The sequence below is a fragment of the Bubalus bubalis genome, chromosome 9 (assembly GCF_019923935.1).
Source record: "Bubalus bubalis isolate 160015118507 breed Murrah chromosome 9, NDDB_SH_1, whole genome shotgun sequence".
NCBI classification, from domain to species: domain Eukaryota; kingdom Metazoa; phylum Chordata; class Mammalia; order Artiodactyla; family Bovidae; genus Bubalus; species Bubalus bubalis.
The window spans coordinates 73,990,301-74,013,393 of record NC_059165.1 but is presented as its reverse complement, the minus strand read 5'-3'; the positions used below and the strand labels follow the sequence as shown (position 1 = coordinate 74,013,393).

The 23,093-nt window shown below is 43.4% G+C and overlaps 1 long non-coding RNA gene across 13 annotated transcripts in view; it reads right to left on the bottom strand.

Moving 5' to 3' along the window:
- LOC112586931 overlaps positions 1-23,093 on the bottom strand; it is a 175,405-nt gene that overhangs the window by 19,444 nt on the left and 132,868 nt on the right. For 8 of the 13 annotated variants that reach the window (XR_006553427.2, XR_006553429.2, XR_006553423.2 and 5 more), the window contains 3 exons: positions 18,949-19,076; positions 18,579-18,703; positions 17,822-17,929 (listed from right to left, as the gene is read on the bottom strand). This is a non-coding gene — a long non-coding RNA (uncharacterized LOC112586931). Of the gene's footprint in view, positions 1-17,326; positions 17,749-17,821; positions 17,930-18,578; positions 18,704-18,948; positions 19,077-21,346; positions 21,551-23,093 lie in introns of those variants that run through there. The other 5 variants (XR_006553425.2, XR_006553430.2, XR_006553424.2 and 2 more) reach the window with 4 other exon arrangements.

Here is a 23,093-nt window from a genome sequence, read left to right as displayed (position 1 = left end):
AGAAAGGCAATGCCAAAGAATGTTCAAACTACCACACATTTGCACTCATCTCATATGCTAGCAAAGTAATGCTCAAAATTCTCCAAGCCAGGCTTCAACAGTACATGAACCGTGAACTTCCAGATGTTCAAGCTGGATTTAGAAAAAGCAGAGGAACCAGAGATCAAACTGCCAAAATCCATTGGATCATAGAAAAAGCAAGAGAGTTCCAGAAAACATCTCCTTCTGCTTTATTGACTATGCCAAAGCCTTTGACTGTGTGGATCACAACAAACTATGGAAAATTCTTAAAGTGATGGGAATATCAGACCACTTGACCTGCCTCCTGAGAAATCTATATGCAGGTCAAGAAGCAACAGTTAGAACTGGACATGAAACAACAGACTGGTTCCAAATCAGGAAAGGAGTATATCAAGGCTGTATATTACAACCCTGCTTATTTAATTTATATGCAAAGTACATCATGCAAAATGCCAGGCTGGATGAAGCACAAGTTGGAATCAAAATTCCTGGGAGAAATATTAATAACCTCAGATACATAGATGACACCACCCTTATGGCAGAAAGTGAAGAAGAACTAAAGAGCCTCTTGATGAAAAGTGAAAGAGGAGAGTGAAAAAGCTGGCTTAAAACTCAGCCTTCAAAAAACTAAGATCATGCATCTGGTCCCATCACTTCATAGCAAATAGATGGGGAAACAATGGAAACAGTGACAGACTTTATTTTCTTGGGCTCCAAAATCACTGCACATGGTGACTGCAGCCATGAAATTATAAGATGCTTGCTCCTTGGAAGGAAAGCTATGACCAACCTAAACAGCATATTATAAAGCAGAGACATTACTTCGTCAACAAAGGTCCATCTAGTCAAAGCTATGGCTTTTGCAGTAGTCATGTATGGATGTGAGAGTTGGACTATAAAGAAAGCTGAGCACCAAAGAATTGATGCTTTTGAACTGTGGTGTTGGAGAAGACTCTTGAGAGTCTCTTGGACTGCAAGAAGATCCAACCAGTCCATCCTAAAGGAAAGTGAAAGTAAAGTCGCTCAGTCATGCCCAACTCTTTGCGACCCCATGGACAGTAGCCTGCACCAAGCTCCTCCGTCCATGGGATTTTCGAGGCAAGAGTACTGGAGTGGGTTGCCATTTCCTTCCCCAAAAGGAAAAGGAAATCAGTCCTAAATATTCATTGGAAGGACTGATGCTGAAGCTGAAACTCCAATACTTTGTCCACCTGATGCAAACAACTGACTCATTGGAAAAGTCCCTGATGCTGGGAAAGATTGAAGGCAGGATGAGAAGGGGATGACAGAGGATGAGATGGCTGGATGGCATCATCGACTCAATGGACATGACTTTAAGCAAGCTCTGGGAATTGGTGATGGACAGGGAAGTCTGGTGTGCTGCAGTCCATGGGGTCGCAAAGAGTCGGACATGACTGAGCGACTGAACTGAACTGATTCCAGATCTTTCTGCCTAGTCACCATGCCTGGACACAGCATCAGCTCTGATCCCTGGCAGGCTGTCTCAGAACCTTTTTGTACACCCCCGGCCCTCACTGGCCAGTTGGTGCTGAATGTCTCATACCACCTGGAAACAGTCAAGATGGATCAGCTATATTCAAAGACCAGGATATTCTTTTATAAACTTGTGTGTCATAAAACTATACAGTATCTACCTCATACCAGTCAGAAAGGCCAACATCAAAAGTCTACAGACAATAAATATTGGAGAGAGTGTAGAGAAAAACAAACTCTCCTACACTGTTGATGGGAATGTAAACTGGTATAGCCATTTTGGAGAATGGTACAGAAGCTCCTCAAAAAAACTAAAAATAGAGCTACCATGCTGCTGCTAAGTTGCTTCAGTCATGTCTGACTCTATGCGACCCCATAGATGGTAGCCCACCAGGCTCCATCGTCCCTGGATTCTCTAGGCAAGAATACTGGAGTGGGTTGCCATTTCCTTCTCCAACACATACATGCATGCTAAGTCGCTTCAGTCATGTCCAACTCTATGAGACCCTATGGACAGCAGCCCACCAGGTTCCTCTGTCCACAGGATTCTCCAGGCAAGAAGAATACTGGAGTGGGTGGCCATTTGCAATCCCACTCCTGGGCATATATCCCAAGTAAACATAATTTGAAAAGATACATGCACCCTAATATTCATAGCATCACTGTTTACAATGGAAGCAACCTAAATATCCATGGACAGATGAATGAATAAAGAAGAAGTAAATATATATAAATATATATATATACACACACACACACAAAGGACTATTACTCAGCCATAAGACTGAATGAAATAATGCCCTTTACAGCAACATGAATGGATCCAGACATTATCATACCAAGTGAAGTAAGCCAAACATAGAAAAACAAATACATGATATGTGGAATCTTAAAGAAAAATAATACAAATGAACTTATATACAAAATGGAAATAAACCCCCAGACAGAAAAAAAAACCTATGGTTACCAAAGGAAAGGTGGGAAGAGAGATGAATTAGGAGTTTGGATTTAACATATACCCACTACTATGTAACCAACAATCACCTAGTGTATAGCACAGGGAACTACATTCAATATTTTGTAACAACCTATAAGGGAAAAGAATCTGAAAAAAAACAGATATATATGCATATGTAACTGAATCACTTTGTCATATACCTGAAACTAACACAACTTTGTAAATCAACTATATTTCAATTTAAAAAAATATGGTAACTGGATTAGTGTTCAAGTGTTCTTGGATGAATGAGGTTAATCATGCAGAATTGAACTTCTGGCATGTGAACTCACTGTTGTGTATACAGGATTGTTACTCTTTCTAATTTGTAACTTGAAAACAACGCAGGAAACTCAGTACAATCTCTCAGGGTAGAAGAGCGCAATAACTTGGATTAAAAAAAACTTTCCGTTTATTTCAGAATGACTAAAAGGATGGATTCTTTCATGTAACATATTTATCTTCCTCGTTACTTTATGCTTGGGCTAAAATTAAAAACCACACCCTTTGTTATGCACCTATCACCACATAGAAGGAGGGACCAGAAGGTAACAGCATGTCAGAAAAGAGCAGGGAGCATGGTATTTTAAGGTTTCCTGGGGAAAAAAATCCACAAAACTGATGATTTTTACAGAACAAGCAAAGAGCTAATAGTATAGAATTAAACCTATTTGTCCATCATATTTTTATATCACTCTTCTCTTGATTGTTTCATTACCTCCCCCACTATTCCAAATGCCACTTCTCCCCCAGCTGGCCTGATCTGCTCATTTTGCCTCCTGGTCATTTCCTCCTTTTGAGCTGACACAGCCTAGGTGCCCACACAGGCACCCAGTATGTCTTGGCATAGACTTTCACTCTGAAAAGGTGAACACATTGCTCCACCTTCTGTAGTGAGTCTGACCCCTGGCTGCCTCTCCTACTTCACTTCCTGTCCTCTTTATCTTGACTCACATCTGGCCTTCTCAGATCCCCTGAATGCACCAAACATATCCCCAGCTACAGCACTAACGCTTAGTGTCCTCTCTCTCTGAAAAAATGGTCCTCCAAGTCTGTACAACATTCAATCCCTCACTTCATTAAGTATTTTTCTCAGATGACTCTGCTGACTGTTCTACCTGTTCTCTCTCTCTTTTACAAATTTTATAGCAGTTTTACAAGCTGAGATTATGCTACATATTTTTATACACTATCTCTCCCTGCTAGAATACAAATACTTGAGGGCAAAGATGCTATCAGCTGACTCTTGCTGAGTTAATAAACCACCCCAAAACTTAATGGCTAAGAACAGCAACCATGTACCTAGCTCCTAATAATATAGTTTGGTAATTTGGGCTGGGCTTAGCAGAGTGGTTCTCCCACCTGGAGCAGTCATAGTTGGTCTTGACTAAACCTTACTCAAACATGTACACTCATTAACCAAGTCAGCAGAAGGCTGGCCAGTTCTCAGTTGGCCCATTTTGTTTCTTTTCCAAGGGACCTCTTACCCTCTGGCTGCCTAGCTTGGGCTTGTTCATGTAAAGTTCAGTGTTCCAATGCACAAGTGCTTTTCATGCACTTGTGAATGAGTCACATCTGTGACAGTGCCATTGGCCAATCCAGATTCAAAGGGTAGAAGAACAGATTCCATCTCTTAGTTAAAAGGGTCTGTGACATCAGTCCTAAAGGAAATCAACCCTGAATAGTCACTGGAAGGACAGATGCTGAATCTGAAGTTACAATACTTTGGCCACCTGATGGGAAGAGCTGACTCATTGGAAAAGATCCTGATGCTGGGAAAGATTGAGGGCAGGAGGAGAAGAGGACGACAGAGGGTGAGATGGTTGGATGGCATCACCAACTCGATGGACACAAGTTTGAGCAAGATCCAGGAGCTGGTGCTGAACAGGGAAGCCTGGTGTGCTGCAGTCCATGGGGTCTCAAACAGTCGGACACGACTGAGCTACTGAATAACAGCAACAGAAGAACAGATTCCATCTCTTAGTTGGAAGGACCTGCAACATTGCCTCGTCCTAGATGCAGGGAGGGAAATTTGTGGTTATTTTTATAAACTATCCTGGGGACTGTATCTGTTTTATTCACTTCTGTATCTATACCATCTAAAAGAATAGCTGGCTCAGAGTAGGCTCTCAATAAATACTCTTTAAAAGAATAAATAGAGGAAACTCCAGAAGGCCAAGAAACAGGAAACACAAAATCTGCCAGAACACCATCCCAAGTGGATGTTGCTGCTATGACTGTCTCCACTAAATGCCACATCACTCCTGGTCCCACCGCTCCCAGGGAAGTCATGCACCAAGGCTGTCTCCTGGCCTCACTGGCTCAAGGCATGAAATCATCTGGAGCTTCTGATTGGCCACCTAACTTATGTGACTGCCCTGGCTCCCACATGTGAGAGAAGATTGCAGCTGTTAGTTAGTCACTCAGTCGTGTCAGACTCTTCTGTGACCCCATAAACCGTACCCCGCCAGGCTCCTCTGTCCATGGGATTTCCCAAGCAAGAATACTGGAGTGGGTTGCCATTTCCTTTTCCAGGGGATCTTCCCTACCCAGGAATCAACTCCATGTCTCTTGCAGGCAGATTCTTTACCACTGAGCCACCATGGAAGCTACACAGTGAGGAAATTCCCACAAAATAAGGAGATGGCGGACTCACAGACAGAGAGAACAGCGTGGTTACCTGTGGGGAGAGCGAAGGAGGAAGTGGCATTATAGGGGTGGGGGAGTAGGTGGCACCCCCAGGGAGTGGGAATAAGAAACAACAAGGATATGTTGTACAACACAGGGAATATAACCAATATTTTATAATAACTCTAAATGGAGAATAACCGGTAAAAATTGTGAGTCACTCTATTGAACATCTGTAACATACAATATTGTATAACAAGTATATTTCAATTTTTTTTTTAATTTTTTAAGAGGAGATAGATTCTGGAGAAACTAATCCTCCCTAAGTCCTCACGGACATCCAGTACAGATATACGCTCTTCTAGTACATTTTTGTTCATTGATAACAATGGTTGGTATCTATCTGAATTACACACACACATACACACACACACAAATTAAATAGCTGATGAGGGAAGCTTCAAATTCAGTCAAAGAACTATTCTTCCCAGAAACAACTGTTAAATGAATGAATTACCTATTTTATTTCTAAAGAAAAAAAAAGCATTTGGATTGCATATAGAAGCTGCAAACTTCTCTGTGCACAGAATGCTGGCTACCCGTTTGTGTCACAATGGAATCATTCGAATGAGAGGATAAAAACATGCTGTAACTACCGTTTAAAGTAGTCATAGAGAATAACACACCACGACCCTGCACTCCAGTCACTGGAATAAATATATGTATTAAACAGTGCAATACATAGAAGTGGTTACTGCCACACAGAGCAGCAGACAATTTCAATTGTATTACTTAGAGATTTAGAAGCAATAATAGGATCTTGTGGCATTTAAATCAAAGCTTCTTTAAATCAAAGAAGAAAAGGGAAGCTAAAGAAAATATCTAACCCACACAAACCGGGTATAATTTTTCATGATTTCCTCCGGCATTTAGAAGACCATTATACAACCCCCCCACCACCACCTCTCCCCCCTCCCTTCCCCCACACACACATTGAACAATGCTCCAATTTGGATCTAATTTCACTTTTGGTTCTTTCATCTATCTGTGCCTAGAAAGGAGAAACATGCTGGTGAACCTGAGGCTCAGTCAGATGCCCAGCCAGGATGAAACTCCCAACTCCACAACCTCTGGTTTCAAAGACCAAGGAAGCTTGAAGAAGGTCAGGCAGGATCCCAGTGCCCTGCCCCATCTGCTTGTCCTTTCCTTGCTAGTAATTTCTGGCCTCATTTCCACATGCCAGCACCTGCCCTTCTCTTTCTGAGGGCCTTCTCTAACCACAGAAAGCATCCTGCCTATTCAGCAGGCCAGAAACAGCAGAGAACACTCTCCAACCAGGCTGCCCTCGACCAACCAACAAGCAAGGGAGTAGAATATAAATGCCCAAGCTTCCCTGTCCCTTGACCAGGATAACTCTGGGGCTTGTGTTCTTCCATAAGTTTCCCCAGTGGGGATGAAGTTCCAGGAGCTCTCAGAGGTCACCGCTCGATAAAGCAAGCTTACTGGCTGCCTACCCTTTCCTATGTGTGTCCCCCAGTCCACAGCCAGAGATCCCTTCACCTCCAACTTACTGCTCACTCAGAGCTGGCTTTCAGAAGAACGCAAACTAACACAAAGCTCCAGCCTTCCAACCACCTCTTTCCCCCTCAACACACAGGTTTGCCTAATACCTTGGCTTGGTCTCTGAAGCTCCTTGGTCTTAGATGAAGTCACGTGAAGATGCAGAGCCCCTGAGGGAAGCCTCCCAACTGGCACTGTGGGCTATTTTTATCTTAAGGAACAGAAAGGATGAGGCTACAAGCTAGGTGGATGGGAGTGGATGGGATGAGAGATGGGCATGGAAGAAGGCACACCCAGAAAAGGGGAGGAGGGGACTCAGCCCTCCACTCTCTCCCTTGGTTGTGCAAAGTGGCCCTAGAGTGGACATGGTTCTTACAGCAGTCGGGGCTCTGCAGGTGAGGAAGGGCTGATTTCACTATCAATTGCTGTCACCTCAGTTGTGTCTGACTCTTTGCGACCCTATGGATTATAGCCCTCCAGGCTCCTGTGTCCATGGGATTCTCCAGGAAAGAATACTGGAGTGCACTGCCAATTCCTCCTCCAGAAAACAGATTGGTGGTTGCCAAAGGGAATCAACTCCTGTACTTTCTCTAAAACTCAATTTCCTCATCTTTAAAATGGCAATAATAAAAAATAAATACATAAAACCACCCACCTCTGAAGGTTGTTAGCATTAAACAAAATATTACACATAAGCATGGTACCTGACACATAATAAACTTAATCCTTATTTTATAACGAATAAATACTTCCTCATGATTACCTTCTCTAAATCCAGCTTGAATATCTGGAAGTTCATGGCTCAACCTATTAAAAAGCAGAGACATTACTTTGCCAACAAAGATCTATCTAGTCAAAGCTATGGTTTTTCCAGTAGTCATATATGGATGTGAGAGTTGGACTATAAAAAGAAAGCTGAGCACCGAAGAATTGATGCTTTTGAACTGTGGTGTTGCAGAAGACTCTTCAGAGTCCCTTGGACTGTGAGGAAATCCAAACAGTCCATCTTAAAAGAAATCAGTCCTGAATATTCATTGGAAGGACTGATGCTGAAGCTGAAACTTCAATACTTTGGCCACCTTTTGCGAACAAATGGCTCATTGGAAAAGAGCCTGATGCTGTGAAAGATTGAAGGCAGGAGGAGTAGGGAATGACAGAGGATGAGATTGTTGGATGGCATCACTGACTCAATGGACATGGGTTTGAACAAGCTTCGGGAGTTGGTGATGGACAGGGAAGACTGGTGTGCTGCAGTCCATGGGGTCACAAAGAGTCGGACATGACTGAGTGACTGAACTGAACTGAACATGATTACCTTTATCATTTTAAAAAATGTAGGTAAACCCTGAATTTCCGATTTGTCCTCCTGACCTGCCAAAGAGCCAAGATCCAAAGCCAAGGGTAACAAGAGGTTAGAGGAGCAGCTCTGTTTCCCTGACTTCTCCTTCACCCTCTCAGGGTTGCATACACACCAGCCCTGCTGACTGTTCTCATCCATTTCCTTCCTGAGCTGTGACATGGGAACCCCAGAGCAAGGGTGTAGAGGGATGGGAATCTCACGTGCTTTGAAAGATGCAGAGCAACTGCAACAAAAGCAGAACAAGGGAGAAAAGACCAGGGACATTCATGGTCGCAAGGTTAAAGTCTCGTGTAAATAGCCCATTACCCTGCATCATCTCTGGCCCAGCTCCACTTCAAGGGGTGAGCCATTCTGCAGTGCCGGCAGCCTTCCAGAACCATTTTTTGGGCGCTTTTGCAGCAGATGTGATCATTATAAAATGCACCATCAGAGGAGGACTAGAGTATTTATTTGTTTTCCTTAATTTCAATTTTTACTACCTTTCCTTTAAAGACAGCACGATACAGATTGAGCCATAAACTGTCAGATTTCACATCTCATGAGGCTACCAATTTCCTGAAATGTGAGATGATTTAAATTTCCAATCAAAGAGACAGATAGGAAAATGCTCTGCAACTCCAGCAGGAGTTGTAAAACCCTCAAGCCCTGTTTTTCCCCCTTTTCATCGTTATCAGAGCAGACCACTGATGAGAATATGGAGAAAATAACTACCCGTCCAAAATGAGAGGCGGTTCATCAGAACCAAATCCTGGGTGGCCTCACCCACGACTACCTCTTTTTCTCCGATCCCAGTGGGTTTAGACCAACAACGTGCTGGGTGTGATGTCAAGAATCAAGAAGACTGCGTAAACAGCAAGTTAAGAATCAGGAGGCAGAATGGCTGGAATCCTGCCTGGAAAGTAGTTCTGGAAGCCAGCCATATAAAAACTAATACATGTGCAAAGACTAATTCAGACAATTAGGACGAGTCCTCTGTGGGCAACATAACAGGTGGTCACTAGTTTTTTGTCGCTGTTGTTCTCGTTTGCTTGTTTTTGTCTGGTGGTTTGTTTTTCCTTTGGATGGACAAGATGAGGAAGAAGGCAGGACATACACTCTGGAGCCTGATTTCCCAGATGGAACCCTTCGCCTGGCAACTTTACCACCTTGAAGCTAGCCTGGCTCTGGCAGATAAGGATTTGAATGCTAGTAGCTGAGCTGGGAAGCGATCCCAGCAGTAAGAGAGTAGGAGAGTGAAGCAAGGAAACAGAGGCCAGGAGCCAGAATAGAGTGAGTTAATACACAGAGTTTCATGGGTGCCACAAGGACTCAGTCCTTCTGGAGCCTGTCAGACTCCAACAAGCTTCACAGTCTCCCCACTCCAGAGGCGTCGAGGCTGGGGTATTCAGCCACAGTTCCTGAGTGAGAGCTGCTTCCAGGGGCCTTAACTCTGAAGATGGAGCTGGGCCATGGGAGTCTGCAGGGCAGTGCCTGCTGACGATATGTGGGCAGAGCCCCGGCAGCATCTGCTCCAAGCTCCTCTCTTCAGCTGTCTTCCGTTCCAGGCATAGGAGCAGCTGGTGGCCAGGAGCCAAAGCAAGCACCAGGAAAACCCGATTCCAGTAAGAGCCAGCAGCCCCAAGAAAGGAAATGGTACTAGGAACATGTGGTGATGTTTTGCTAGGAGCACTATTGTGGGCTCTGAAAAGGCTCCTGTGAGAGGATTTGCAATGCTTCTCAAACCATCCAGCAAGGAGCTTCCAGCTCAGCTGTGCGATGGTGTTCAGTGGGTAACAGGCATGACAGGGCCAAGGCCTCCTGGGACCTCGAGCTAATTAAATGCAACCCATCTCTCCTTCCTCCACTGCTGAAACACATCAGCCAGAATCTTCTAAAAAGCCCTAACTGCAGCCATATTCATCTCTTTAATTACTGTGTCTGGTTTACTTTATTTGTAATCACGGGAGCTTTTTACAGCATTTTCACATCTTGGTGCAAAGTGCGAAAGAATCGTCAAGGCCTTAGGGAAGGGGGAGGGGAAACGCTTATTCCGGCCAATGACTGTGCTGCTGTTGGCCCTTTCTCTTGGTCACTGAAAAGGTATTTAAAACACTCAAAAATGGAAGGGAACCTAAGCTGGCAGAGCACTAAAGCTGGAGGGACCCTAGGACTGGATTTGAGTGGGAAAAGGGGCAGCCAGAGTAGAATGCGGAGTGAGGACTGGGGTGTGTAATGACTTCTCCCTCCTAGGGCTTCCTTTCCAAAGAGGGTTATGGGCTCATAGCTCATAGCCTGGCCCCTCTCTCGGGATTGTCTTAGCCAAAGGGAGCATCTGTACCCAAGGGTACCTCCCCTCCCTATTGTAACTGAGTAAGACCCTATAGAGCCTTCCCAGAACAGACCCCCTCACCACTTGCTTCTGGTCTGTAGAAAAACTTTAGTCTCCTAGGCTTTCCCTGAGTTCCAAAGAGTACATTTAAACAGAAAAGTGAGAAAATGCAGAAAGGAAAACAGTCAAACAAGACAAAATAATAATAGTACAGCTATTAAACAAAGTCAAGGACCTTGAATTTCTCCTCCAGGGCCATAGATAATCTTCTGAGCCAGGTCCTTTGAGCTGTTTTGCCGACACTGAAACTCCCACCAAGTGGAAGAAGTTAACTGTATGCTGACCACCAGCATGGAGACCCCAGACTAGTTGGAACCGGAGGTTGACGATGCTAGCTGCAAATTACCTCACCACCAACCAGTCAGAAGAATGTCTATGAGCTGATCATGCACCCCACAATCACACTCCCTTATCCTATGCCTTTTATTTATTTTATATTTTTTTGGCCATACCACATGACATGTGAGATCTTAGTTTCCCAACCAGGGTTCAAACCCATGCGCCTTGCATTGGAAGCACAGAGTCTTAACCACTGGACAGCCAGGAAAGTCCCTCATCCTATCTATGAAAACCTTTCCCTGAAAGCCTTCAGGGAGTTTGGGCCTTTTAACCACTAGCTACCTGGACTCCTTGCTTGATGCCCTGCAATAAAAATGGCATTTTTCCTTCACTACAACCCAGGGTCAGTAGATTGGCTTTACAGCATGTAAGCAGACCCGAGTGACCCCCTTTCAATGACAGGTCTATGTGGGGTACAACCCCCTTCCACCATACATCTCTGAAGGACAGTCCCAACTCCAAAGCCCTCACCCTCTCACAAACATTGAGAGCACTCCCTAGATCTCCTGTATGTAAAGTGCAGCCAAAGAGTCTGTGTCTTGGGGTACCCAACCTAAGGCAGCTGAACACCAGGGACATTGTCTGAAGTGGCAGAAGTGCTGAAGTCTTCTTCAGGTGTTTCTGGAAAGCACTATATTGAGGAAAATATGCTAAGGGCAGAAAAGACACACCAAAGGTGGCTGACAGGCCCTGGATCCCTGGCATCTCCCTATAAATTATCCCACAGTGATCACACAGCATTCTGAAAAATTAGCACATTTAGTGTCATTGAAAATGTTCATACATAAAAAATGTTCAATTTATGCGTTGTAAAATAAAGGACTAATACCATAAAGAGGGTAACAGGACAAGTGAGCAACTGGGGAAGTATTTGCAATATAGATGACAGCCAAATGGATAATTTTCTTAACATATAAAGAACTTTCAAAAATTAATAAGAAAAAGAGCAGCGATGAAAAACTAGACAAAGAGAGTGAACTGAGTTTTCAGAAAAACTAATGACAGAATGGCCTTTTCATCCATAGGAAAGATATCCAATCTTACTCCTAAGAAAACAAATGCAAATTAATACTAATCCAAGATGTCATTTTCACCCAACAGATGAATCAAGATCAAAAAGTTGAATAGCATGCTACGTTGGCATGTGTATGGAGTAATAGGTATTCTCATAAAATTCTGGCAGGTATATAAATCGGTACAATCTCTTTGGAAGGCAAACTGGCAGTATGAAATACACATACCCAATGACTCAACGAGAATTTGGCTCTTCTAAGGATTTATAAATCTAAAAATTGTGCAAAGATATACATACAGGGTTATTCATTTTAACATTGTTTATAGTCACAAAAAGACCAGAAATTACCAAATGCTCATCATTACATGCTAAAATAATACATTTATAGCAAACTCATCATAAAATACTCTTCAGCCTATCTCTGTCCTGCTTACCCTGCAAAAGAGCAGTTCTAGGGGCCAACCAACCCTGAGGTCAGAGAGCTGACTGCCAAGGGGGTAAATCAGGCCTGGCCCACCACCCCAGGGCCTCCCCAGGCCCCCAACTTCTTTCCTGTTCAGTTCAGTTCAGATGCTCAGTCATGTCCGACTCTTTGCAACCCCATGAACCACAGCACACCAGGCCTCCCTGTCCATCACCAAATCCTGGAGTTAACCCAAACCCATGCCCATTGAGTCAGTGATGCCATCCAACCATCTCATCCTCTGTCGTCCCCTTCTCCTCCCGCCTTCAATCTTTACCAGCATCAGGGTCTTTTCAAATGAGTCAGCTCTTCCCATCAGGTGGCCAAAGTATTGGGGTTTCAGCTTCAACATCAGTCCTTTCAATGAACACCCAGGACTGATCTCCTTTAGGATGGACTTGTTGGATCTCCTCACAGTCCAAGGGACTCTCAAGAGTCTTCTCCAACACCACAGTTCAAAAGCATCAATTCTTTGGTGCTCAGTTTTCTTTATAGTCCAACTCTCACATTTATACATGACTACTGGAAAAACCATAGCCTTGACTAGACGGACCTTTGTTAACAAAGTAATGTCTCTGCTTTTTAATATGCTGTCTAGGTTGGTCATAATGAGCTTGATCAACTTTACCATCCTTCTGGGCAGCAGAGCTTAGTTAAAAGCTCTTCTCAATTCACTTAGCTCCTTATGATAAACAATGGATCTGAAAACACATCATATCACCATTTGTATTTTAACAGATATAATTGGCTGTTTTGACTTAGTCTCTCACTTTAAAAAATTATTCATAATGTAAGTTATATTTAATTTCTGTATGTTCAAACCAACCCAAAGGATTTTTCTCAGTAATCTTTCATTGGGGAGTTTATTAAATAGCTTTCAGTCATAGCATGATTTAAAAGCAAATCTTCCCTAGGTTCATCCTATTTGTTATGGTCTTGAGCATCTATATGCAGAAAAGTTCTAAGGGTTTTATATAATCTATATCAGCCATAAATTTCTGTGTTAAGGGAGCAAGAATCTTTGAAGCAAAACTCTCTTAAAATATTCTGCAAGAGACTAATTCCTTAAAAAATGAACAGAGAAACAAACCAGAACTTGCAAAGTCAAAAGCCTCAGAAATGTTCACCTGCCTCTTCTCGGCAGGAGTGACAATTCTTTAAAAGCCCCTGGATGTTCTTTAGAGACAAAATTACAATGGCGGAAAAGAGATAAGCACATCCATCCACTGCCCGTCCACTAAAGCCCGCTGTCCTTCCCACACAGAGGCCAAGCTATTTCATGGCAGGTGTCATTTACACAGACATGTTTTTCCAATTCTGTGCTACATAGACTGCATAGTACTTGGTAGAAAAACGTCCAAGGTCCATAAACTCAGACTCACACAGCCGGATTTCAAATTCCCGTAAACCTGGATTAGCACACACCACTCACAGACTCAGCTGCCCAGATAAATCCTTTGGATGTTGCCACAAAGGATTGAAGAAAAGATGAATCGTACCGGGTCTTGTCAATTCATTTCAAATATCAAAGTGACATGAGGAGGCATGGGGTTATTTCTTTATTCGTGCGGCTTTTGGGATAAGATGGGGGAAGGAAAACCCCACGTTTTGGAGCAAGGAACACCCACATCTCATGTTACACAAACTATACACCATCAAGCACTAGTATATGAAAGAATTTCTGACCACGCAATGCATTCTCCTCTCCGGACTGTAACCTGCATATTGTTGTTAATTGCTGTAGCTAACTGCAGGAGAGAAGGCTTGCTTCGAGTTCAGATGGCAACTCCTCCACAGGCTCCTTTGGCAGCTTAGCAGTGAGTGAGTGTTCTTGGCAAGGGGAATTTCTTAGCTGCGCTTTGATTAATAACTTGCTCTGCCCATCCTCCTTCTCTTCCCTCGGTCCCTCCCGGCTTCTCCCAGCCCATTTTCCCACAAAGCCCTTGCTCCCTTCAATCCCAGGCCAGGAATCTGCTGCAAGGCCTGGAAGCTCGAGCGGGAGGCAGGGCTGGTACTTAAGCCACAGCAAATGAAATGAGTGCTGGGCAGCTGGCGGGACGCCTGCTTCTGCCGTCTTGGGCTGATGGATCGTGGGAAGCTGTGCCAGGAACTGGTGGGGACAGCCCATTTTATTAGGAGTCAAGGCTGTGACGAGGAGCCCTTCCAAAGCGTCTTTCACATGTCCTTGCCACTCCTCTAATATACTGGGATTAACCCTAAGTAAAGCACACTGTGCTGGAAACAGCCTGAAAATGGTATCTTGCACACGTGGCCCTGAAATGTTGGTCCTGCTTTTGGCAACCACAGAGCTAAGTGAATGTGCAGCCACTAGCTTGCCTCCCCTTCTCGGAGTGGGGGGCACACCTCCTAGGAAGCAGCTTTATGGAGTGGTGTCCCAGCCTGGGATGCCAGAGTACTGACTTGGCTCCTGTTCTCTAAAACCAACACCTTTCTCTAAGGCAGAGCCCCCTCCTCAGCACACCCCCTTACTCCCTGCCAGGCCTGCTGCAGGGCCTGTGACCTGAACAGCTGCCCAAGGTCCTGGGCTCGGCAGGACTCCACCATGGTTTCCTGCCTTGTGGCTGCCATCTTAGAATTCCCACTACTTCTTGAACAGGAAGCTCTGAATTTTCATTTTGTACCAGGCCCTGCAAATGAGGTAGCCAGTCCTGCTCCTGCCTTTTTGGATTCTGCAACCTCTGCTGAAACACCTCCTGCCTTTGTTTTTTAAAGATGAGGGCTCTGGAGCCAGCAGGGTTCTTATAACCTCACCGTGATGGGTTTCTTTATCGCAAAGCCCCCTTTGGCAATATTTGGAAACACTGAAGAAATTAATACTTTCTGTATGATGAGTACATTCCAGGTCCTGTTCTGAGTGCTTTACGTGCATTTTATCATATAATCCTCAGGAAAGCATCATTACCCCAGGTACCATCATTACCCCCATTTTAAAGATGAGGAAATGGACTCTCAGAGAGTTCAAGTAATTTGCCTCAAATCAAACTCAGATGCTGTTAACTCTAAAGCATGCAGTTTTAGCCACTAAACCATATAGTTTAACTATAAAAGGAAAATATGTTCTTCATTTCATTGGCAGTAAGATTCATGATTGATATGTTGACTGAGACGAGGTCTGATTGGAAAGCAAAAATAGAAAAAAAAAAGTTCCTCTTTCTCCACTGAGGACACAGGAGAATATAAATTGATATTCTTTTATGACTTTTTCCTGTTCACTTGGGTCAAGGCTCTTAGCTTGGATAACTGAGTACTTTGGTTCTAGAACTGTGGGATTCATGACCCCAAAATGGCTCCCAGACCCCACAATTCTGTCTTCTCAAGTCCATTTAGCAGACCAAGGATATGCCCAGAATACAGCATCAGGCAATTTTCTATGATAATAACCATCATCTAATAAAAATCAAAGCCAATATTTATTAACTGATATAAGCCAGTCAGTCTACATATACAAATTCATTTAATCCTCACAACAACCATATAAAGTAAGCATGATTCCTAAACATTTAAAGATGAGGAAACTTAGGCCCAGAGAGACAAAGTAATTTGGTAAGGTTACTATAAATAAGGGGCTTCCAGGTGGTAAAGAATCTGCTTGCAATGCAGGGGACCCAGATTCAATCCCTGGGTTGGGAAGATCCCCTGGAGAAGGAAATGAGAACTCACTCCAGTATTCTTGCCTGGAAAATCCCATGGACAGAGGAGCCTGGCGGGCTACAGTCCACAGGGTTGCAAAACTCGAACACGACTGAGTGACTAACACTGGTGGCTTAGTGGTGAAGAATCCACCTGACAATACAGGAGACCCAGGTTCAATCCCTGGGTTAGGACGATCCCTGGAGAAGGGAATGGCAACCCACTCCAGTATTCTTGCCTGGGAAATCCCATAGACAGAGGACCCTGGCAGGCTATAGCCCATGGGGTTACTAAAGAGTCACACACAACTTAGTGATTAACAGCAACAACACTATAAATAAGCTGGAAACTCTTGCAGCCAAGATTTTGTTTTTGTTTTTGTTTTTGTTTGATCACAAAGGATTTCATATTTATTACTGCCATTTTCACATTTTTTTTTCCTGTTTCTACTTCTTTTTTTTAATTAAATTTAATTATTTTAATTAGAGGCTAATTACTTTTCAATATTGTATTGGTTTTGCCATACATCAACATGAATCTGCCATGGGTGTACATGTGTTCCCCATCCTGAACCCTTCTCCCTCCCTGTACCATCCCTCTGGGTCATCCCAGTGCACCAGCCCCAAGCATCCTGTATCCTGCATCAAACCTGGACTGGCAATTCATTTCTTATATGCTATTATACACGTTTCAATGCCATTCTCCCAAATCATCCCCCTCTCCCTCTCCTACAGAGTCCAAAAGACTGTTCCATACATCTGTGTCTCTTTTGCTGTCTCCCATACAGGGTTATCATTACCATCTTTCTAAATTCCATATATATGCATTAGTATACTCTATTGGTGTTTTTCTTTCTGGCTTACTTCACTCTGTGTAATCGGCTCCAGTTTCATCCACCTCATTAGAACTGATTCAAATGTATTCTTTTTAATGGCTGAGTAATACTCCATTGTGTATATGTACCACAGCTTTCTTATCCATTCATCTGCTGATGGACATCTAGGTTGCTTCCATGTCCTGGCTGTTATAAACACTGCTGCGATGAACATTGGGGTCCATGTGTCTCTTTCAATTCTGGTTTCCTCAGTGTGTATGCCCAGCAGTAGGATTTCTGGCTTGTATGGCAGTTCTATTTCCAGTTTTTAAGGAATCTCCACACTGTTCTCCATAGTGGCTGTACTAGTTTGCATTCCCACCAACAGTGTAAGAGGGTTCCCTTTTCTCCATACCCTCTCCAGCATTTATTGCTTGTAGACTTTTGGATAGCAGCCATTCTGACTGGCATGAAATGGTACCTCATTGTGGTTTTGATTTGCATTTCTCTGATAATGAGTGATGTTGAGCATCTCTTCATGTGTTTGTTAGCCATCTGTATGTCTTCTTTGGAGAAATGTCTATTTAGTTCTTTGGCCCATTTTTTGATAGGTTCGTTTATTTTTCTGGAATTGAGCTGCAGGAGTTGCTTGTATATTTTTGAGATTAGTTGTTTGTCAGTTACTTCATTTGCTATTATTTTCTCCCATTCTGAAGGTACAGCCAAGATTTAAACCAAGGCAGTCTAGAGCAAAGAGTTCACTTGTAACCTGTACTCTATAGGAAAGCTGTCCTCTGTCAAAGGCACTGTTCTGAGGACAGAAATCTGGAAAGATTAATAATCAAGAGTAGAATAATCAGCAGTGTGATCTTCTGACCCTGGAACCACAGTGCCCTTTCTCTCCTGACCCCTGGTTACTTAACTACCATTGAATGAATGGTGTTCACCAGGAACAGAACTTCTCAAAACACAGCACGGTGAGCACCAGGGCCGAAGTGGTTCTTCATTGATCTTTCTTCCTCCATTTCCTAACTGGACCTATGAGGGAGCGATAACTAGTTGATCTAAGGGAACCTAGTTCTTGACACTAATTTCTTGTAAAACCACTCACCTCGGAATAGAATTCCTAAGTGAAGAGAGAAGACGTCTCATGAAGCCTGATGCTTCTCATTTGATTTCTGGGCAGTCCCACGGAGAGAATGGTACCATTATCTCCACTCTAGAGATGAAGAAGTCAAGGTTCAGGAAGGTTAATAACTTGTTCCAAGTCCCACTGCAAGTAAAAGATGGAGCTAGGGGTTCTAATCCCAACCCCCTGAAGTAAAACCCAGGCTCTAAGCCCCGAGTTGTGCAATCTCCCCCAACACTGTGTTGTAGCCTAGCACCAGCCACCCCCTCATGAAGAACTGTTCATCATCTCTCAGCAGGAACTGTGCTCGCACGGCCATGTACAGCCCCCAACCCTCCAGGCTACCGTTTGCTAATCAATACCAGCTACTCATAGAGCTGTCTCTCACCCCTGAAAAGATTCTTCATGATCCTTTTCCCTTAAGACTGTATAATGTGTGTGTTGTGTGCGTGTGTGTGTGTGCTAAGTCGCTCAGTCATGTCTGACTCTGCATCCCCGTGGACTGTAGCCCACCAGGCTTCTCTGTCCACAGAATTCTCCAGGCAAGAATTCTGGAATGGGTTGCCATGCCCTTCTCCACAGATCTTCCTGACCCAGGGATCGAACCCGCATCTTTTATGGCTCCTGCTTTGGCAGACAGGTTCTTTACCGCTAGTGCCACCTGGGAAACCCACAACTAATTCAGAATCATTTTAATAGGAAAGTTTCACGTTTACAGAATATAGTCATAACAACTTACCTTCCACCAAACCTGTTAGTCTTTTTTCTTCCTGTCATCCCTCTAATTCTGTGAACGTGGGAACTGAGTTAAACTTTAGAATAAGCATCACACCAGATGTTAACTTTGCAGCCATAGAGGTGACTCTGAATCAAAAACAAACAGAAAAAGAGAGCTTTCCTCCCTGCTTCTGTTCACACAGCATCATGACACAGATGCAAACACCAATGCATGCACACACTTATACACACATTCACACAGGCAAATCCTCAAAGTACACACACCTGCACACACATGTGCACGTTCACACATGCATGCACACCAAGGTCTGCATATACCAACATACATGTGCACACACACACACACAAGCTGCTCACTCCCTGGGACGCACCAGCTGGATGGAGGGGTTCCTAGAAAGCAGGTCGTTCAAGTAAACAGCGTTCAGTTCTCAGAAACCACTTCTGTTCTCTCCTCTCAGGCACTCCCTCTCCTGACTGGAAGCCTGTCTCAGGGACCTACCTGGTGAATTTCATGAAAACAAAGGCTAGAGTCATTTTCCAACAATGACAGCAATGTGATTCCACATTGTAAACAGAACTTTTGTTGAGCAATACTTTTCTATTGGTCAACAACTTCTTTCAGATATGTTTCCAGTTTTAATCTAGACATGCAATTATAAAAATCAAGAAGAATTGTTACTTGGAAGTGGTGCGTAAGTCTTATATGGGATTCACCATGCTTTGAAAGGGTTGCAGCGCATAACATGACTACAGGGATAGAAACTTAACTCTATTCTTGGTTTTTCAGGATTACCCTTATCTAAGCATTACGTTCTGGGAGACAATCGCTAATGGACCCACAGGTTGTTAAAACTTAAAATTCTTCTGAATAAACAAAAATTATGAGTAGAGAAATGTTTGATTTGAAATCAAAGTGAAAAGTGCTGAGTGGAATTAACTGCTTTAAAAAAAAAAAAAGAAAGAAAAGTTAAAGTTACTTCAGAATACACTCAGAAATTCTAAAGACAAACTCAAGAAAGAAAAACAGATGTAGTCCATAGACCTCCAAAAGTGGGGCAGCCCCTAGGGTCCTTTCCTAAGAGTTGCAGTCTTGAAGCTACCTCCATTTCCAACATCCAAATCTTTTTCTTTCTATGCTGCCAGCTGGCCCCAGGGTCATCAAGCCGTGCTAAATATAGGCCAGTCCTTTTTTGTTGTTTTTCTCTTTGCTGGGGAAAGAGACTGTATTCAAGTCCAGATGAAAGCAAGGCAAATGACTACTTTCCCTGGAAAGCATATGTTTATATAATGCCTAATTTTGCAAGAACTAGGCAGGGTAAAATTCAGTTTATTAAAACATCAATTTACCACATTTGCAAGTGCGGTGATATTTATTCCTACTGAACTTGAAATTATCTTGGATGGTAAAAGAGAGATTTAATTATGTATAGACACTGGACAACAGAACAGTGCATCTGTTTGTTTGTTTTTTTTTTAGTATTTCCCTAGCTCAGGAAAATGACAAGTTAAGTGTTCAATGTTCCTGAAGTCTTCATTTTCTTTCCATCAAGTTCTGGAGTAAGTAAAATTTTTATTCTAGCCTTTAAAAAAATTCCACTATATGAGGTATATAGATTTACAGTTGGCCTGATGTTTTACCATTGGATTCAAGAGGATACTAGGAACTCACAAGTAAAGATTTCTCCAATTTTCCATGGCATCCAACTTTACATCTGGAATCAGCCAGAAAGGAATCACTGTACATGTGTGAAGTGCTGGTGAGCTTGCCCAAGATAGTTACCCAGAGCCTTTCATAACTCTGTGATCCAAGCTTAATTACTCTCTTTCTGGACCCAACCACAATGATGGAGTTAGCAAAGTCATATAACAACAAGAAAATCAAGGGTTTGAGAGGTGAGGCAATTTGACCAAAGTTTCATGACTCATAAACGGAGAAAATGGGACTAGAATTCACACTTTCCAGCTCGGTCCTTTTTGACTATTCCCACTATCTGATTCCAATTTTCCAATGGCATCTGGTGGCCATCGGTCTGTGTGAATGAGAGATTTCTTAACAAAGAACTTCCATGGTGCTGCTGGAGAGTTATTCTTTCTAAGAAGTTCCTTCTGAGAGGCTGAGTGCACCCCCAAGCCCCTTCCTCACCCAGCTTCAAACAGCATGTGCTCCAGTCATACAGGAATTGCCTCTGATTTTCCTCTCCCCTGCCAACCCCAGGAGAGCAGTGTGACCACCCAGAGTGCCACATGAAAAAGGCGTCTTTGGCCGATTATTTAAGACCAATGAGCAGAAGTGCCAGGTGCACCAACCAGCACACAAGTGCAGGAGATTGGAGTATGACCTGAGAATTAATTTGTGGCTTTGCTTTTCATGGGGTGTTTGTGACCTGAATGGACACATTTTCTGACCAGCCTGGCCCCCAGTCCTGACTACTTAGGCTGCATGTTATTCTAACTTCAGCTGATTGGAACTCCCTTTAGAGTACGAAACCTTTTTATTTTTCTTTTGAAGGAAGGTGGGTGGGGAAGAGAGGAAGCCCACTGTGTAAATCATATTCAACCCTAGAACTCCACCACCTGGAGCAGAATCTTTGTCAGGCCTGGCAGAGGATTCAAACTGGAAGCTGTCACAGCTGATGGACGCCTCCCCACAGAAGTGTTTTCTTGGGCAAGCTCTGAAGTCAGTAGTGCCCGCTACTAGGCAGCTCCACACAGAGCACTTGGTCCCCTGTACACGATGGGCACCCCTGCCAGAGGACACCCACCGCTTACCTGCCTGTGTGAGCAGTTGCCTGAGCCTGTTCCCCTGACCTCTTGTCTCACATGCCTAGGACAAGGCTTGAATATATTTTCTGACGAGGGTTGCAACACAGAGTGGCAAGTTTCAGATCCAGAGAAAATGGGCCATCTTCTCTTTGGGGTAACCCAGCCATAGAATGAGAGTGCAAAGGGGCATCTGCTAAGCAAGGCGGGTTACTGAAATACAATAAAAATATACAGACATGACAGTTTTGCTGATAAGAGAACCACCACAGTGAGTTTTTAGTCTTGCCAGCACTGCTCATTTGCAAACAAGCTGACCCTTTAGTATCCAACAGCATCAGAAAGGGGAGGTGCTTCTCCCTCTCTCCTCCCCGACCCCCCACGCCCAGCACAAAGGTAAATAGGATTGATAGCGCCATTGGCCAGGCAGGTAGATTTCTCTCCTAATCCCAAAAGCAGGGAGTGCATGACCTGGAGACTAGTTTTCTCCTTTACAGAAATGCTCTCTCTTTTACCTGCTTCCTGAAAAATGGTCTCTTTAGAGCATCCCTGCTCTTCTGCCCCATGCTCCCTGCTACACGCACCCCCATCCCCGCATGGAGTTTCTACTGCTTCTGATCTCTTTTTGATTAGCTCATCCCTTTGCATGTGTGGATCTCTTGTCTGTCTACAGTCTTCTTAAATTGATGAAAAGGCAAAGGTAAAGCAATACATTCTTTTATTTTCTTCTCCTGCAGGTGGAAGATGAATTCTAAGTTTATTTTTTATAGAAGGGGCTTACTTCCTCCTAGATTTCATTTTCATGATGCTAAGAAGGCAATTGTGCAAGAGTGAGCCTTGCAAGAACTACAATTGCAGCCATGCATCAGATGAGCAACTCTCTGGCTGTGTTCAGAGTTGGTGCATTTAACAAAGAGAAGTACCTTTTCCTGGGCACCTCTTTTCTTTACTTTAAAATCTGAAACTTCAATAAGAGACAAGATTATTGTTATTTTACTATTAATTTATGTTTGCTTATTTATATCTGCTTTGTTCCAGGATAGATTTAAGGCAGCATCATGTATGAATATATGATCTATTTGCAGGAGCAGTCCCATTTAATTTTCTTATTAAATCCACTTGTTAATGATTGATATGTTAATGATTTGATTAATCCATGGGGTCTGATTCATTTCCATCATCATTTACATTTCATCAAGGCATATTTTCAAGGAGACACTTGACGTCCGTCTTGAAATGCTCCATTTCTCAGCGTAGGGAACTTTTATTTTCCATAAGCAAAAAAAACCCTGAACCTTGGAAGTCTGACTGATGGGAAACTGAAATCTAAGTGTGGTGAGGTTAAGTAATCTCACCAGGCATTCACAAACTCGGGAGGAGCCAACTTTTTCTTATATCTGTGTTTTTGCCATTAGGTACACTTCCCTACATGGGCTTCCCTGATAGCTCAGTTGGTAAAGAATCTGCCTGAAGTGCAGGAGACCCTGGTTTGATTCCTGGGTTGGGAAGATCCGCTGGAGAAGGATAGGCTACCCACTCCAGTATTCTTGGGCTTCCCTTGTGGCTCAGCTGGTAAAGAATCCACCCACAATGCAGGAGACCTGAGTTTGATCCCTGAGTTGGGAAGATCCCCTGGAGAAAGGAAAGGCTAGCCACTCCAGTATTCTGGCCTGGAGAATTACATGGACTGTATAGTCCATGGGGTCACAAAGAGTCGGACACAACTGAGCAACTTTCACTTTCACTTTATACTTCT